This window comes from Xyrauchen texanus, chromosome 24, assembly GCF_025860055.1.
Source record: "Xyrauchen texanus isolate HMW12.3.18 chromosome 24, RBS_HiC_50CHRs, whole genome shotgun sequence".
Taxonomy (NCBI): domain Eukaryota; kingdom Metazoa; phylum Chordata; class Actinopteri; order Cypriniformes; family Catostomidae; genus Xyrauchen; species Xyrauchen texanus.
In genome coordinates, this window is record NC_068299.1 from 6,340,965 (window position 1) to 6,354,638 (window position 13,674).

The 13,674-nt window shown below is 38.6% G+C and overlaps 1 protein-coding gene across 1 annotated transcript in view; it reads right to left on the reverse strand.

Moving 5' to 3' along the window:
- The window catches only part of cdh23 (cadherin-related 23), a 326,796-nt gene extending 315,919 nt beyond the window's left edge, over nt 1-10,877 (reverse strand). The window contains 1 exon segment of the mRNA XM_052090034.1: nt 10,829-10,877. The gene's annotated coding sequence lies outside the window, so the exon portion shown is untranslated.
- Nucleotides 10,878-13,674: the final 2,797 nt, after the last annotated feature.

Sequence of the window (13,674 nt, forward strand, 5' to 3'; positions counted from 1 at the left end):
CTATGTATTTCCATCAATTTTAATATGATTTGCAATGCTTCATAGAATTGTACTATAGTTAATTCCCTTTTTAAATACGTTAAATACACAGTCTTGTACTTTGTCTTTTTGACTGATTATTTTATAGATTTTTGCTTCAAATTAAATTGTCTAATGTGGTGATTCACCTCGGAGCTGATTTGTTTGGTTCATGGCTTAGATCACTTTTATGAACACTTCTATGAAATCCCTATAGAAAATATTAATGGAAAAAACACTTTCAGAACCAAGACGGCTCTAAAAGTGAGCAGGTAGTGTGTAGCGGCACATTACAGTAATTGCACCAGACAAATAATGTGATACTGACTAATGAAACTGTATTGTTGAATTGAATTTGAAAACTGCATTTTCATATCGAAGCATCCACACTTAAAAGGTTTTCCAAAAGTTGCTCGTCCACACTGAAGCTAATCTAAAAATGCTTAAATCTCCTTAACTATGTATGTGAAAAATGAAATAAGAAGAGTGGTGTGAAACGCACTTGTCCTCTTGTTCCACTGCCAGACAGCAATTTATGAGTAAAATTCCTGTCACCTTTGAAAAAATGAAATGTGAAGGTTGTAGCAGCCTGACGAAGCTTGTACCCTTACGAAAATCGAAAGTTCATGCAATTCACTACTGATAATCTTCACATGCAAATGAGATTTGCAGCAAACTTGTGTAAATTGTCCATTGATGCCAAATGTTTGCCGGCAGTTCACCAAGACATGCAATCTTCTGGCAGATATTTGTGGTGACTCAAAAGCTCATTTGCATGTGAAAATAAGGAGCGGCAAATTTGCGCAAGGTTGCAGCTAGTTTAGATTTTTCTTGTGGTCAAGTGGTCAAAACATTGTTTTGGTCTTTTCCATTAAATTATATGGGAGCATTTATAGCAGCGTGCCATTCTCTTCTTGTTTTTTGAAGGTTGTACAAAGTAACCAGTGCTGGACTGGTATTCTGGCATACCACATTTTCCCGGTGGGCCGACGCACTTTGGGGCCGATCAGGAACGGACTGGCCATCGGAAGAACTGAGCGGGCTGGTGGGTCGGCCGTGAAATGTGCCGAATGGGTTCAAGCTCAAATGAGCCCCACTGTTATGCAGAATGGACCACAAAACGGCACCACGATATGCAGAAAAGGACAGCGAACAGTAAGTAACATTTAAAGTATATTTAACAACGCTATCAAAGTGGATAGCAGGCAGTACAATGCTGCTAAAACATGGGCTGCCATCTTGACTGTTTCCCTTACAAAAAAAATCTAAACTAGCTGCAAATTTGCTGCTCTATATTTTCACAAATTGCAAATGAGCCTTTGATTCACCGCAAATGTTTCCCAGAAGTTCACAGCTCTTCACCAGTAGTGGTGAACCTCCGGCAAATCTTTGGCAACAATTGTCAATTTGCATCAAGTTTGCTTTTATCCAAAGCACTTATTACAGGGACAATCCCCCGGAGCAACCTGGAGTTAAGTGACTTGCTCAAGGACGTAATGGTGGTGGCTGTGGGGATCGAACCAGCAACCCTCTGATTGACAGTTATGTGCTTTAGCCCACTACACCACCACCACTCCACACCATTACCCTCCTTACCTCACTGTTTTTACCCCTCTGTATTCTTTAAAAAAAAATGTTACACTGTTTATCTCCAACCTCCACATCTGTCTAACATTCTGTCTAGTTATGTCTGTTTCTTTCTCAAATCACTTTATCCCTGCAAATCTCTTCATGACATTCATCTATGCCACATTCATCACTGTCTTCTTCCCATACAGTTTCATTGTTCTTCCTCTTTCAGCCTTGGAGCCCTGCTAAAGGATCAGAGGTTGAATTATCAGTTGAAAGGACGAACATTCATTTGAAATTCCTGTCCGCATTAATGTTTATATTTATGAATCTTCACAACACCATTTAGATTATTGGCACATAATTAGGAGTCTAATCAGTCATTATTCACAATTACAAAAGTACAATAAAGACCTTCTTAACACAACAAAGCCATCTGCTGTCTGTGATGTGACTACTACATCAATTAACTACATAAACACAATCGTGTACTTGGATATTATTCTTGATAAAAAATGGCTGACAAATGTTTGTCATACAGAGTAGAGACCATTATGTTGGGAGTTTTCAGAGAAGAGTACATCTTCCTTGAGATTAAAACTCTAAATTTGCGTTTTCTGTTGTGTGGATGGTAGCAAAATGGATAAAAGATGGTAAGCCATTATATGTTTGAATGGCAAATTAAGTACATTTACTAGAAACGGCAATATGGCAATTTTACTGCAACTTAACTGGTTACATTGGGACATCCCGCCATTGGTTGTTGAGGCAGCATATTTGCATGTATTTGCATAGGTTACATAGTGGGGAGCAGAGCTGCAGAGCCACAGAGCCTTGAGTGACCATCCACCTGCTCTCACACATGTGTGAAAGTGGCTAATGCTTAATTAAATATTAAACTGTACGCGAATTATACCTAATGATATTGCATTACATTGCATTGATTATGTCATATTGCATTGCTTGTGTCCACATTCTGAGCCTTGTGAACTGACCGTGACAAAAACAGTGGCACCTTTATTACAAAAAAACATTACAGGATAAGTTAATTAAGTATGTACAAATTTACAAGTTCAGGTAGAATCCTATTAGTATCCCAGATTTTTCAAACGTCATTATTATTTTAAACTTAGTGCATGTAAAATTCTGGTCCACTGGAATTGTGATATAGTCAATTAAAAGTGAATCTGTCTGTAAACAATTGTTGGAAATATTACTTGTGTAATGCACAAAGTAGATATCGTAAACGACTTGCAAAAACTATAGTTTCTAATATTATATCTGTGGAGTGGTTCAAAAATGAGTTTTAATGACTTCAACCTAAGTGTATAAACTTCTGACGTCAACTGTAAATAGGTGCTGGTTATGCTTTTCACATTTCTGAGGGTGCATAGCATTGTATTGTATTTTTGTATGTATGTGTGAGAGTGTGTGAGTCTGGACGACCTGTAGAGACAGTAATTACTGCGACAGGATGGGGTCCCAGCGAGACGCTGCGCTGTAGTTCATCTTGTCAAAAACGTTCAAGTTCGTCTATTCCTCCAGCCACAACTGTGTGAAATTTCTCCTTCTCTCTCTCAATTTCTGTACTCTCCTTTTTTTCTCTCTCGCTCTCTCTCACATCTTTTGTTTTTCATATTTCTCTCTCTCTCTAGCTGCAGGACTGAATGAATTTTAGCATCTCTCCTGAAGAGAAAGTGAGTGGATCAGGCTAGCATGCATACATGTGTAATAAATGCTCCATTGATAGACCAAACATGAGTGGCTTTACTTCACAGCAACCCATCTTTAAGGAAGAACAACAAAATCTGAAAAGCACTTTACAGTCACTTTGCACTTGAACTACAAGAGTGTAATTTGGAATTGCAAAAACAATGAGTGTGTAAACATGCACATCAATCTGCCTATACTAGGTATGCTCCGATCTGATATCTGGATCAGTATCGACCCTTCTCCCCTTTTCTCCCAATTTGGAATGCCCAATTCCCACTACTTAGTATGTCCTCATGGTGGCGCAGTTATTGACCTCAATCTGGGTGGTGGAGGACAAGTCTCAGTGCCTCAGCTTCTGAGACCGTCAATCCACGCATCTTATCACGTGGCTCATTGTGCATGACACCGTGGTGACTCCACATGCGGAGGTTCATGCACAACTTAACACGCACCCCATTGAGAGCAAGAACCACTAATCATTACCACAAGGAGGTTACCCCATGTGACTCTACCCTCCCTAGCAACCTACTCCAGGGTACTTACATTTTAACCAGATCGGGTATCAGTCCAACGAGCGCAATCCAAATCCGATACAGCGTGTTAGTAATGGTCATTATGGTAAAGCTCAGGAGCCATAAAATAGCATTAAAGTAGTCTGTATGACTTGTGCATTTTATGTGAAGTCTCTTAAAGACAATTGATAGTTTTGGGAATAGCATGGTCGTGCTGCGCTCATGATGTGCTGCTGTTTTTAGCTTTCAGAATGACACGCTATATGTGAGCGCTAAAAAGACCATGCAAGAAAACAGCTTTTACAGTACATTAAACTTGAAATCATTGATTTACTCTCTGCTTTTTATGTCAAAACATAGACAGGAACGCACACATCAGATTAGCCGGTAATGGTAATTTTGGGAAATCGGGGTGATGGGCAAAATCTATCAGTGTCGATAGGTTTATGCTTAAACCGTTGATAAACCCAATAAAAGAAAGCTGTTTAAGGTGTTTACATATGATATGCTTACACATTGACTGCCTATTAAGCAAAATCTAGTTGTATCTAAAAAAGCTCAATGACTCAAACAGGTTTCCTGCAAATGTTGATGAATATGTTTCAGTGCTGTGGGTTTACTTTCACTTGGATGCAGGAAAGACGAGCTCACCGTGCCGCCAAAATGCACGAATCAATATCCTGTCAGAGGAGAGAGAGCTGGAAAAGAACTGATATTCTCTCTTTTTTTCTTCCCGTCTCTTTCTTTTCCTTTCTGCCTCATCCCTCTCTCCACAGAGAGTTTGTTTCCCCTATTATTGCATTGCAAAACAAACTGTCAGAATCCTTAGAGGGCGAACAGAGAAAGAGAAAAAGAGGGCACATCTGGTATTGTGGAGAGGTCCACTGCTACAATAAACCCATCAGATGAGAGAAACTTGTAGCTTGTTTGACAGCAGGTGGGTGAAACAATACAAACTGGGATGAAAAATACTGCACACATTTACCTCCAGTCCGACTACCTCTCAAAAACCCACACACTCTATTTGTTAACCTCACCTTAGTCTCACATATGCCCACATATATACTGAACATACACCATCACAAACAAGAAGTCAAGGTTTGGCTGGTTAGCATGGGCCAGTTAGCCCCTGCTGGTAGTTGTTTTAACTACACCCTATGATGGCAAACAGCATGTTTCTCCATTGTCAGGCATTCCAAAATAGCGGTGTTTTCGGAGAAAATAATGGTTTTCCAAGAAAGATTTAAATAGCAATTATTTAATTACATTATATTACATGTTTTTCTGGTTACAGATTTTTTTCAACGGTATGAAAAGCATTAAATTAAATTCAGTCACATGACTGCCGATACCGGAACTGATGTGCCCTTCAAGTTGAGTCAGAAATATCGTAATTACGAGTTCCGAGCACATGATTGACCCAGTGAAGTCATGTTAAAGAGTGGGAAACTATCTTATCTTTTACTCCTTACAAACTTCTTTAGTTCTTTTCTGTTTTTGGTCTTTAGAGGAATATAAATGGTGTCATTTGCGATTAAGCGATCAAACATATCTTTAGAGGACTCTTTAGAGGACACACACAAACAAATGTTCTCTGGGCTGCATTCTGTACATAAATACCAACAACAAGGATCTGTCACGCTGTAAAGCTAACAATGAATGGGATATTATGACCAGCCGCTGTCTGATTATTTATGAGCAGGGATGTAATTGAACACTGCAAATCTTGAAACTTTGAGTTATGGGTGAATGGGAGAGGGCATTCGCAAATGTTTTCCATATGCTCCTCTTTCTCTCTCTATAAACTTTACAGATTCTCACCAGCTCATTTATTCATGACAACAAAATCACACATCGACAGGATACTTTAGATAAGTGCAGTTTAGGCACATTATGGGTTCAATACAAGTTAAGCTCAATAAACAGCATTTATGCTACATTGTTGTTTACCACAAAAACCAATTTCGACTCGTCCCTCCTTTCCTCTAAAAAAAGAAGAAAGATCTGGTTATAGTGAGGCACTTACAATGGAAGTAAATGGTATAACCATTCAAAAGTATAAACACAAGATGTAAATAAAATCTTTTATGATTTGAACATGATTTTATTCTGATAAATCACTGACAAACCTTTTCTGTGTACAGTTATATACAATTTTACAACTTTGTTGCCATGATGAGGTAACACTATAAACCCGAATACAATGATTTAAACAACTTTACAGCTGAAATATTACACAACTCTTAACAGAAGAAAAAATGTAAGTGCTTTTAGAAAATTGTAAGCTTCACATTTCTCCATTTAAACAGTCAAAAAATTGTCCCCTTTTGATTTTTGCAATTGTACGTTTTTGAGCTACAGTGGCCCCAAGAAGTCTTTGGACACTTAAGCCAAAAAAATAAACATTTAAATTATGAATTTCATGGCATTATTTATCAAACAAAAATAAATAAATAAAGGGCAGCACAAATACATTTTTATTAGGTTTTAAATGATAAAACAATAGACATCTTGCTCACAATTAAAACTAAAAAAGTATCTGGACATTTTCTGGTTGTAAAACATTAGTAGAACATTTCCATACATGATCTGATGAACTACACCTGTGCTTACTCTGCTAGGACACCTGTGTGAACTTGAGGGGGACTGATTTCACAAAGCCACTAAAAATGACCTTGAGACCCCTTGGTGAATAGGGGCTCAGAAAAGTGAAGTTAGTTCTGAGAAAATGTCTAGCATCATTTGTTGGCAGTTGCCACTTTGTTTATTGACATTTGTGTCCAAGTACTTTTTGGGGGCCATTCCTGAATATAAGAATCCTCAATAAGTCTTCCGTGTCTGTGTCCATTGCGTTTTTAGCTCCAGCTCCCGAAGCCTGTATACTGCCATTAGTTCATCCTCACTGAATGACTAAACAGCTTGTTCTTTTGAACAACATGTCACATTCACATCTGTGCTCAATTAAAATCTAAATCACACATAATGAGGCTTTCAGCACAAAAACAGAATACTGAGATGAGTGAGGTCAAAACTGTGAAGAATACCATTCTCTTTTACTCCCTCTCATCTGCCAGTGACTTTTTTAATCATTTTAGGACGATACAGTCTAAAGTTCTGAACACACTAGTCTTTGAGCATGCAAAATTACTTTAGACCTCACAAGGAATTTCGGTAACAGGATATGATGTCCCTTACAAAAAAATCTAGAGTTGCTGCAAACTTTTCTTTTTAATAACAACTTGCAAATAGCAAATAATAATAAAATAAATAATATTCAAAATGGTAAAATATACAATCTACACCACTTCACTGCAACTTTGAAGTTTGTATTTATTGTATTGAGCCAAGAGGTCCATCTGTGACATTTACACCCAATATTGGTCAAGCGTCTTTTCACTCTACAGATTTGCTCAAATGTGTATGAATGGCAGTGATTGAAACACAAAGTCAACTAATAGAAGTCCAATAGAACATTAAAACATTACAGATTGACCTCCTGGCTCAGTGCAAAGAATACAAACTTCAAAGCTGCATGGGTTGCAGTGCTTTTGGAAAGTGGACTAGTTAGGCCTAGTACATTTTACATTTCAACATTTATTGGTCAAAATAAAGTAAATTAGTAATGGTTTGCAAAGTATGGCATAATTTTCCATCAAAGCTAGTGTAACAGCAGTCAGCTGATATGTGATAGCTGTGCAGTATGTATAAACCTCGCTCTCAAGAGGCGCACTAAGAGTGACTGTAGACTTTAGCCTCATTAGCGCACCCAACTCACATGCCGGCTGATGAGTCCCACTCGGAGTGGGTCAAGCAGGACCGGTCGCAGTGGTGCCATGACCCAGATCGGAGTGAGGTTTAGTGGAGTGAGTGTAATGGGAGTTATGTGTAAACCTCACTCCCCTGGCCTCAAGAGGAGCACTAATGACTGAAGCTACAGGCCTTTAGCCTCCTCGTTGGCGCACATACCTCCAATGCCGGCTGACGGTGGTTCAAATCCCACTCGGAGCAGGTCAAGCAGGACCGGTAACACTGGCATATTGCAAATTAAACATAACATTTAATGACAAATGTAATTATTGATTCTGGCACATATACAAACAAAAATGTATAGCTAAAAATAAAATGTATACTTTTTTTGAGATGGGCCATAGTAAAGGTTGGCAGGGTAACAATCTGAACTACTGTCCCGACCGTGCTAGCAAAACAAAAATCCTTATGTACTGTATGTTTAATAATTTTTTTATTTTTTTAACAATATTACTTTGTTGATTCAAATCAGATATTTGAAAACAGCAATTGTGCAATATCCATTGGTTTGACCATTGGCTGACACAAGGGATAGATAAATGGCACGGATGTTTTAAAAAGGCAAAATATTGTCAAATATATCCGCCTGTGCCACCAGGGCCGTATTAAGGTGCTCCGGGCCCCCCGTTTCGCTGGACCTCTATCAGCCATCACCATGCGCTACACGGATGGATTCAACCTTTGTGCACCTTCTTTGTGTTTACATCAGCGTCTCACGCTGAACAAGTTTTCATGCACGCCTTCCGGAGAATGTTGATGGGGGAGAATATGGTGGAGGGTGCCGTGACTTCACCCCCCTCCTACCGGGAGTCCAGGCCCCACCACTGCCCATGCGTTAATACAGCCCTGTGTGCCACTACTGAGCAGTATACATTAGTATTTAATTCCAAATAGCCAATATTGGGGTTTGATGTGAGACTCCTGACCAAAATCCACTCTCCTCTTCTCCTGCACCCCTCATCTTCTTTATTCTGTCTCTCTGACCTCACTGTGTTCTGCCTGAGTGACCCTCCTGATTTAATGACCTCACACAGAGGGGACACTGAAATAGATTGGGTGGAAACGAGACAGACAGAATGGGAACCAAAAGCTAAAACAAGAGAAGTGAGAATCATTGCTGCTCACAGATATTCACAGTTCAGAATTCTCCCACACTATATCACTGCTTTACTCCTACAGATTCATCTTTTATTTTCTTCATCTCTTCGTCCTCCCTCTTGTAGCTTTAGTGCCACTTTATCTGCAATTCATTCCTCTCTGCCTCTCAGATACAGCCATTCATTTCAGCCTGTCACTCAATATACCTGTCCCATCCCCAGCCTTCATTTCAAATGATCATTTCTCTCTCTCTCTCTTTCTCTCGACCTCTGTACTCGTTTTCAGAGTGGATTTAAAAAGAGTGACAGACATGCAGAGTGAGAAACTGTGGCAGAGCAGCCAGCAGATTCGATATCAAACAGAAACACTTGTGCACACATACAAACAGATCTCCGTTGAGCATTCATCATTTTTGTTATTTTAACAAAGCTAATGTAATCGAAGTCCTGATGGTATCATTCTAATGTATAAACAGTCATTCTGTCCTCACAATCTCATTAGTATTCACATCAACCCAGAGTTGACCGGGAAACACTTCATCTAAAATCCTTTAAGTTTAAAAACATGATTTTAAAGCAAAATATGAAGGATAGTAGCTCTGTTCCCAAAACCTAGTATGCTACCTTGCTGTCTGCCAGTGGCAGCACCATGTACACCCCCCCCAACACCACAGCCTGATCATGATACCCTGTCCCCCACTGTGAAAAACTCCTGGCACCACCCCTGCTGTCAACAGCTGTCAATTAAGTAGAAATGGGACCTCACAGCTGACTGATTTGAAATAGTCTATATGGCAGCAATTCTGAGTCTTGATGCACAATAAATGTAGAATAGAATTTGGCATTAGCATATAGCTAAGCTAATGATGCGATAATCCAATAAACATGAAAATACATATTGCATTGAATATTGAGTAAAATAGTCACCCATCTCCCTAACTTAAGTGTTTAGCAATCATGGTGACATTAACTTAAAATAATATTTAATGCTAGTGCTATTATAAGATTATAAATGTCACTTTTCTGCCTTTAACCCTCCACAACTTGGCCCCATTCACTTCCATTGTAAGTGCCCCACTGTAACCTCAATTTTTGCTCTCTTAGTTTTAAGAAAATGGGGGACGAAGATATTTTTTGTGGTAATCAACATTATGCCACAAATGCTGTTGACTGAGCAACTTGTATTCAACCTGGAATATTCCTTTAAAAGAATAGTTCACCCAAAACTGCCTTAAAATGTTCTCTTTAAAAAATAAACGCAGTTTTGGAACAACATGATGGTAAATAATGACAGATTTGTCCTTTTATGGTTAACCAATCCTTTAAAAGATTGAGTTCAGTAGCTTAAACAGAGAATGATTATAAAGCCTCCAAAAGATCAGACCCTCACAACCTATAGAAGTGAACCTGTTGTCCACATTGCTAAATGGCCTATATGTCAGCATGCTGATATAGCATGCATCACCAAACATACTTCGTAACACTACATATAAACTCTGACTGTTTCCAATCCGTTACACTGGCAGCAAACATAGTCAAGGTTGTTATCAATTAACAGTGTTGTATTTGCTTGGAGAAAACCCTCGTGCGCTTCTGACGCGCTCGTGGCACTCCGCTAGTTTACCCTCACGAACAGATGACACGTTAATACATTGCGGCGCGCGCAGTGCTACCACACACACGCAACTAACAAACACTGAGGACTTTACCCAAACTAGTAAACAATGATTTAAAAAAAAAAAAAAACTTAAAGCGAATAAACTCTAAAACATACGCGGAAAACGTAATTTATTATCCCGGAAAGAGAATATCACACTGACTTTTTAGAATATGCTACATACAGTCAATTCAGCGTCTGTCTCACGTCTTTGACAAGAATTCCTAAAGAATACTGCAAAATATTACGCATAGAAACTGAACGGCAAATGGACACTCGCGTATTGAGATTAGTTGGATCGGTGTCGTCTAATTTTTAACATCTCTATATGATACTAAAGTACTAAAGTAATCGTGTCTTTAAAAGTAGCTGTTATCTATAGACGTGCCAGTAGTTTCCCAATGAGAGCGAGTCAGTAGCTAGTGGTTGTCTGATCTGAGTATCTGAGCTCCTACCTGCTGCCTCCTGATCAGTCCGGCCCGCGTTTGACAACCGACCGCCCGACCGCTGATCCTGATGCTGAGAGAGTGCCGATGCGCGCGCTCTCTCTCTCTCTCTCTCTCTCTCTCTCTCTCTCTCTCTCTCTCTCTCTCTCTCTCTCTCTCTCTCACTCTATTGGCATGACAAATTGTACATTGTATTGCCAAAGCATTTATATGAGCATGAAAAATAAAAATGAACAAAGTAGAACAAATTCTGTATTGAACAAATGTGGAAAAACAGGGGAAAAAACGGTATATATACTTTCAGTGGAGTGTGTGTGTGTGTTTGCATATGTGTGTATGTGTGTGTACAAGAGTTTGAGTGAGTTCACGTGTCGTGTGTGTGTGTGTGTGTGTGTGTGTGTGTGTGTGTGTGTGTGTGTGTGTGTGTGTGTGTGTGTGTGAATCTCTCTCTCTCATCATCATAATGTTTCGGTTTCAGGTTTAAAACAAGTTGAATGTTGCATGACTGAGGATCATCGGATCATTTATCAATAAATGTAGCTCATCAAAATGTCTTGCATTGTACATTTCAAACGGTAGAACATCATAATCTCTTGCAATACAAATGAATCCATCACCAAATCACTCGAGATTTTTTTTTTATTATTTTTGCTACAAATTGTAGACATTATATTTGGATATATTTGGAGGGTTTAAAAGCAAATATGTGAAGCTTATAATTTTATAAAAGCAGTTACATTAATTCTTCTGTTAAAACTGATGTGTTATTTGAGCTGTAATTTTTTTACAGTCGTTTTAGGGTTTCGGGGTTTGTTGACATTACATTGTCATGGCAACAATGTTGTAAAATTGGTTATAATTTTATACAGAAAAAGTTTAGTACGCTATTTTATCATAATAAAAGTACGCTCATATTGTTCATGTCTTGTGGCAAAAGGCTACTTTTGAAACAGTTAGTATTTTAACATGTTTACGCCCCCTTCACTCACGTTGTAAGTGCCTCGCTGTAACCTCTTTTATTTTATTTTTTTATTTTTACAGAAAATAAGGGGACAGGTCATAATTAATCTTTGATGTAATCAATATCATGCCACAAAAGCTGTCGATTGGGGTTAACTTGTATTGAACCCGTAATATTCCTTTATTAATTTGCTCCTGTCAGTTCTGATTGGCTTTGCCAAAAATAGTGAACATCCTCTGTATTCATGTCTTTTAGTTAAGTTTGAGTAAATAGGTGTGCAATATGTGTTCATATAAATTCAACAAGTTTGTGTGCATCTTTGCTCTAATTAATTTGTATTGTGCATATAACGGCCAAACTCTCGCTTATCGCTGAACCGTTAAAATTAGGCCATTGTCTTGAGAAGTGAGTACGGGACTGGATACGCATGTATAGTGTTTCTTTGCTGCCACCTTGTGGACTTCATAAGATCGCAGTTTTTTATTTTTTTATTTTTTTATTTTTTTTTTTTGTCATCTTCCAAACACTTAAAATCCCTCACGTCCAGATATTGTTTATTAAAATGAATGGAAGAAATTGGAATGCCCAACCAAGGAGCTCTGAGCCTAGCAGTTAAAAAAGCCAATCACCTTTTAGAAACAGACATCACCTGTCAATCAACTCTAGAACGCGCATGCGCATTAGCTGTAAAATCCGGGGATTTATTTAGCGTAATATAAGGTAAAGAAGCACAATTTATGATACCAGAATTGTCATATTGTATTGGTGATTTGAAATATGCTCTTGGTGCGTAATCTTGACCAGCAGTTTTTTAGATTGTTGTCTTTCCCCATTCAAGTAGATAGGAGCTGCACTGTCGTAACTGGAAATAGCCTCCCGAGAGCGTTCCAAAGATGGCCGACAGTAAACTGCCTTGCAAGAGAGACTTTGCTCACGTTGTTTCGGCCCCGTATGTTTTTTATTTCATGAAATACAAAACATGAATGACCTACGTTATTCTTTCCGTCCAAGTGGGTGGTGGTACAAGCCTAAAAAGTACAAAAAGCCACCATGAAAGCATCATAAAAGTAGTCCTATCTTACAAAACCTGTCATGTGCATTGTCCAAGTCTCCTTTTATTGTCATATGATAACTTGAGAAACAGAGCGAACCTGGTAAAAGAAATAGTTTACCCAAAAATGAAAATTCTCTCATCATTTCCTCGCCCTCATGCCATCCCAGATGAGCAGAATTTCTTCTTCTGAACACAAATGAAGATTTCTAGAAAATATCTCAGCTCTGTAGGTCTATAGCTACAATGCAAGTCAACAAGGTCCAAAACTTTGAAGCTTAAAAAAGCACATAAAGGTAGCATATAAGTAATCAATACAACTCCAGAGGCGAAATCCATGACTTCAGAAGCAATATGATAGGTGTGTGTGTGAGAATATATAATCAGCACACTGGCTGCTGCAATTTGAACCAATTAACTTGCTGGTCTTCCTCCCAGTAATTCATTACAACAATCTAGTATTGAGGTCATGAACGCATTAAATAGTTTTTCGGCATCAGCAACAGAGAGCATGTGTCGTAACTTAGCAATATTTCTGAGGTAAAATAATTATCACCAAGGAGCTTTTAGCTACCTGACTTAATACTAATAAATTACTTTTGTTAGTGCAACCTAATATTGATCATAACTGGCTTCAGTTACCCAGTGTTTTGCCCATCTTGGTCTGCTGTATTCAGAGCACAAGAGGGCAGCAGCAGCCCCTCATAAGAACATAGAGAGACGATCTATTGTCAGCTTTCCTCAACATTTGTAATATTTATAAGCTAGATAGGGCCGTAGCTAGTGGGGTGAAAAGTTATAATGATTCTAGGGGCCTAAAGGTCCAGGGGGCCCCACAACAAA